The sequence below is a fragment of the Epinephelus moara genome, chromosome 15 (genome assembly GCF_006386435.1).
Source record: "Epinephelus moara isolate mb chromosome 15, YSFRI_EMoa_1.0, whole genome shotgun sequence".
NCBI lineage: Eukaryota > Metazoa > Chordata > Actinopteri > Perciformes > Serranidae > Epinephelus > Epinephelus moara.
In genome coordinates, this window is record NC_065520.1 from 17027618 (window position 1) to 17033617 (window position 6000).

The window sequence follows — 6000 nt, forward strand, 5'->3', positions numbered from 1 at the left end:
TACAAAACGCTGTAACCAATGTTGTTTGTTGGTTTCAAACACCGCACTCGTGGGTCAAAGTCCGATGTTTGTTGACCCCATCCACCAGAAGACTTTTATGCTCTTTAAACCACACCTGTTACTCTGAGCGTCTGATGGTGCCGTCACTGCCATTATAGTAACCTCGGACAGTCCCCAAGCCAAGGGGCGAGTGAGACCAGGCTGGATGATGGTAGTATGGCTCTTCCACTGCTTCTTGGACAGGAACCTTCAGGGGGAATCAGCCTTGTTTGGAGCTTAACCCCAGCTGAACTTGTGTGCTTCAGAATACAGCAGTGGGATCCACATTCCCTCAGAAACAAGCCAGGCGGAGCAGGCAGGGAGGGGATGAATGTGTGCGACAAATTGGCTCTATTGAAGTTATTTGCTTCGTTTAGAGAGCTTGCGAGCATACATCACAGGAGGAGAATTTAATAGCGCCACATAAACTACCTCTGTTTGTCTCTCGTTTACTCTTGTTTACTTCCTTTGGCTTGTTTACCGTCGCACACGCCGACACTTTAAATGCTTATTTTGAATCCACCAAATTATGATTAATGAAGCGTCTGAGCTTTTGGCGCTTTAACACGGTTTAAGAATGATTTTTGAATGGGCTTAGAGAAATAATGACACTTAAACTCTCTGCCTCACATCCCAGCTTATCTCTTCATTAGTGTCACAATCAAAAACAAACTTTTGAAGGCTGTAAACACATGAACACATAGCGAAATCTGAAAAGCAAGCCACACACACACACACACACACACACAGGACTCTGAACTTCACACGTGTACACACACACATAAAGTAATGAACTTTAGCAAGCCAGCTATGCACAGTAAGACAATTCCAACCCCTCGCACACTCACAGCGCTGCCAGCACAGCTTGCCATTAGCCCAGGGTTGTCTGACTCCAGACGATGTTTCCAATCTCTCGCACCATCTGCTCCTCGCCTCGGCGCTATCGAAAGGAGGAAGAGTGCAGCTTCCTCTTCCTCCTCCTCGTCCTTTCTACAAGGCTGGCCATCTTGTGTGGAGGTGTGAAAGCTCTGGGACATGATACCCCTGAAAATATTAGTGATAGTAGTGCGTTTCCATGTGAGCTATTGTTCCCTGGAGAGTTGTCGTCCTCTAAGATTCTCTTATTTTTCGATCTGAAGAAGCTCGTTGTAATGTCACCGGCACGACAACCCTCCAAAAGCACACAACTCACGCAATCGATAAAACACTAAAGACAGGACACTGAAAACAAAGCACCATTAACATAATAGATATTTGCAGGTAATAGCGCAATACCATCAATAACATTTGCCATTAATTTCCTGGAAACGATGGATTTTATTCCTCTGGCAGGAATGTTAAGAATAGCTTTCAAACTGCCAATATTCACTTGTCACCTATTGACAAATGTAGGTTTTAATGGTGATGGTGTGCATATGAAATGATGCATATGCTGCAGAGCCAAGACGGACAATAAAAGTTCTGCGAATCTGAATAAATAGATTTATATTGCTGTTTTAGTTTTCATGAAGCCGCGTGAAGGCACAGTGGAAGGCCTCAGCATCCATCCGCTCCTCCTTCAAGGCTGAGGACTGAGAAATGAGAGGGATGCTTTCTGCAGAATATAAAGCAGAGGACGTGATGCATCATGCCAAGAGCTGACAGAAATACTACATGAATCATATGTGGTGATGTTACACAATGTACTTTTTCCCTTTACTGCATGCGGCTCATTTTCACACGGCCTCGCTGACGTAAGTGGCTTTCATGTCGCTTTATCAATTTCTCCTGCGTTCACATGTACGGATAGTTATTTTCTAACAAAGTCCAGTCATGTGTTGTGAGTGTGGGGTAAATTCTAATCAGTTCATCCTTGACTCAAAATGGATGTTTGTGCCAAATTTGTAGATATTCCCCAAGGTGTTCTTGAGATATCTCATTCTTCGCAAGAATGAGATGGACACATGGTCACAGTGACCTTGACCTTTGACTTCCAAATTCCAATTAGTTCATTCTCGAGTCCGAGGGGACATTTGTGCCAAACTTGAAGAAATTTCCTGAAGGTGATCTTGAGATATCACATTCACGAGATTGAGACGGACACAAGGTCACAGTAACTTTGACCTTTGACTACCAAATTCTAATCAGTTCATCGCTGAGTCCAAGTGGACATTTGTGCCAAAAAGGCGTTCTTAAGGCATTGCGTTCACAAGAATGAGATTGACACACGGTCACATTGACCTTTGACCACCAAATTTCAGTCAGATCATTGTTAATTCAAAATGGACATTTGTGCCAAATTTGACAAATTCCCTTAAGGATTTCTTCAGATATTGCGCTCATGAGAATGAGACAGATGAGGTCACATAGATTTTGACCTTTAACCTATGACCACAAAATTCTAATCAGTTCATCGCTGAGCCGAAGTGGACATTTGTGCCAATTTGTAGAAATTCCCTGAAGGCATTCTTAAGGCATTGTGTTCACAAGATTGAGAAGGACACAGGGTCACAGTGACCTTTGACCACCAAATTCTAATCAGTTCATTGTTAAGTCCAAGTGGATATTTGTGCCAACTTGAAATAAAAGTCCCTCAAGGTGTTCGTGAGGTATCGCATTTGAATGAGATGGACACATGGTCACAGTGACCTTGACCTTGACCTTTGACTTCCAAATTCCAATTCGTTCATTCTCGAGTCCGAGGGGACATTTGTGCCAAACTTGAAGAATTTTCCTCAAGGTGATTTTGAAATATCGCATTCACGAGAACTGATGGACACAAGGTCACAGTGACCTTTGACCACCAAATTCCAATCATTTCATCGTTAAGTCCAAGTGGATATTTGTGCCAAATTTAAATAAAATTCCCTCAAGGTGCTCTTGAAATATTGCATTCATGAAAATGAGTCAGATGCAAAGCAACAGTGACCTTTGACTACCAAATTCTGATCAGTTCAACCATGACTCAAAGTGGACGTTTGTGCCAAATTTGAAGAAATTCCCTCAAGGCGTCCTTGAGCCACCATGTTCATGAGAATGATACAGACATAAAGTCACAGTGACCTTAACCTTTGACCACCAAATTCTAATCAGTTCATCGTTGAGTCCAAGTGGACGTTTGTGCCTATTTGTACAAGTTCCCCAGGGTGTTCATGATGCCTTCAGCCACAACTATCGCTGGCCCAGAGGCATAAAAATCCCCATGTCAGCAGCATAATAAGTCATTTGTTTTCATTCTTCTTCTTCCAGGTGTTTGATTTCCATCTTCCTGTTAAAAATGAGGGTGACAGGAAAAAGTGTTGTCGATGGTTTTGAGGCACATTTAGCAAAACTTCAAGGCCAATCTCTTCTGTTATATATCAGCCATGTGCAATGCTCAAAACAAGCTTCTGCAGTGAGGTGTAATTTATTTAGCTCACCTTCCCTAAACTTTTAATTCACTTAGTGATTTCCTATATTCCCCAGAATGTCCTGCAGCAAACCTTTACGGGACTTGAACCTGTTTAAACATTTAAACTATCCATCTATCCTGCCATCAGTCTTGTTTTCCTGCCCAAATGTCCTTTCCCCCCTATCAACTTCCTCCACCTCCTGCTTGGGGACAAGCGGTCGCTCCCAGGCCAGCTGGGAGTTGTAATCCCTCCAGCAGGTCCTGGCTCTGCCCCGGACTCTTGGCCCTCCCAGCCGGTCAGGAGCAGAGCAGGCAGCCAGGAGGCACAGAAACAAGTCAACCATTCGGTAATTGTTCTTTGTCTTGAATAAAATCATGCTTTACTGGACTTGTTTACAAGCTGTTAAAGGTGGAAATGGAAACTGGAAAGCCACAAAACATCCAACATCGAAACAACTTTACTGAGCTTGTAATGCTAGATGTAGCTGTCAGCGCTAATAGAGAAAAAGAGACTGTTGTAATACTTTCCCAAAAGCCTCACTTGTCTTGTAGATGCATTGCTCGGAGCGGCCAGTTTCATAAAGAAACAGTAAACTGTGGGGATGTATGAGGACTCCCCGACATCACTCCAGCTGGTTTATGATAATCTGACCACAGAGAGCTTTATCAATGTATTTTGCATTTTGTTTTTTGTCTAAAAAGTGTCTCAAAAGGGTCCTATTATGCTTTTCCTTGTTCTCTGTCATATATATAATAGTACAATACCGGATATTCGTGTTAAACAAGGCCAAAGTTTAACCCCTGTAGTATAAAATTATGACTTCAGATCATTCTGAAGTCTGTTTCCAAGTTTTTTCTGCGTTTGTGACAAGCTGGCGTCAGCTACTGATGAATTTCTTCATTATTTACAGTCATCTGCTACAGGCATGCTACTGCAAGTGTTCACGATACATACACTGCTACATGTAGCTACATGCTAACATCAGAAAAACATATAATCTTGGTTGCCTATGTTATTTATTTCTCTCTGTTTTTCGATCATATTCCTGCTGGATTATGTTAGGTTATTTTAAGAGCTTTATTGTTTTCAACAGGTAAAAGTGCCACTATACGCAGTCATTCCCCAGCAACCAGGACACTGCTACATGTAGCTACATGCTAACATCTGGGAAACATAAGATCTTGGTTGCTGATGTTGTTATTTTCTCCCTGATTTCTGATCACAGTTGTGCTGGAGCACGTCCAGTTGCATTTAAAGGGTTTTATTGGTGATTTTTGATGACAGAAAGTGACACATTTCCGACTGTAAATACACTGCTACATGTAGCTACATGCCAACATCTGAGAAAAATGTAGGCTAATCTTGGTTGATGATGTCGTCAATTTGCTCCCGATTTTGGATCATATTCCTGCTGGAACATGTCCGGTTGTGAAGATTTTGGTTTAGAAGTCTTAATTGGTGATTTTTATGGTGATTTCATGATTTCAAGTCCACTGCTACATGTAGCTACATGCTAACATCTGGGAAACATATGACCTTGGTTGCTGATGTTGTTATTTTCTCCTCGATTTCAGATCACATTCCTGCTGGAACATGTTGGGTTATGTTTAGAAGTTTTTATTGGTGATTTTTCACAGTAGAAAGTGCAGCTATACGCCGTTACAGTCATTAGCACAATGCTACATGTAGCTGCATGTTAACGTCAAGTAAACAGGTAATCTTGTTTGATGTGGTTAATTTCTCACAGATTTTGAATCATATTCCTGCTGAAACATGTCTGGTTGGGAAGATTCTGGTTTAGAAGTTTTTACTGGTGATTATTCAGGGTGATTTTTTTTTAATTTCAAGTCCACTGCTACATTTAGCTATGTAGGCTAATCTTACTTGCTCTTGTTTTTCATTTTTTCCAATTTCAGATCATATTCCCACTGGAACATATCCGGCTGTGGAGATTTTGGTTTAGAAACTTTTATTGGTGATTTTTCACAGTAGAAAGTGCAGCTACACACTGTTATGTTCATTAGCACAATGCTACATGTAGCTGCATGCTAACACCAAGGAAACATGTAATCTTGTTTGCCAATGTTAATTTCTTCTTGATTTTCAATCATATTCCAGCTGGACCATGTCTGGTTGAAAAGATTTTGGTTTAGAAGTTTTTATTGGCGCTTTTTCATGGTGATTTCATGATTTCAAGTTCACTGCTACATTTAGCTACATGCCAACATCTGCGAAACATGTAGGCTTATCTTACTTGCCATTGTTTTTAAAAAAAAATTCAAATTTTGGATAATATTCCTGCTGGAACATGTCTGGTTATAAAGACTTTGGTTTAGAAGCTTTTATTGGTGATACCTTATGGTAGAAAGCGCAGTTATACTCTGTTACGATCATTAGCACAATGCTACATGTAGCTACATGCTAACATCAAGTAAACATGTAATCTTGTTTGACGATGTGGCTAATTTCTTGCAGATTTTGAATCATATTCCTGTTGGAACATTTTTGGTCGAGAAGATTAAGAGTTTTTATCGGTGATTTTTTTATGGTGATTTAATTATCTCAAGTCCACTGCTACATGTAGCTACAT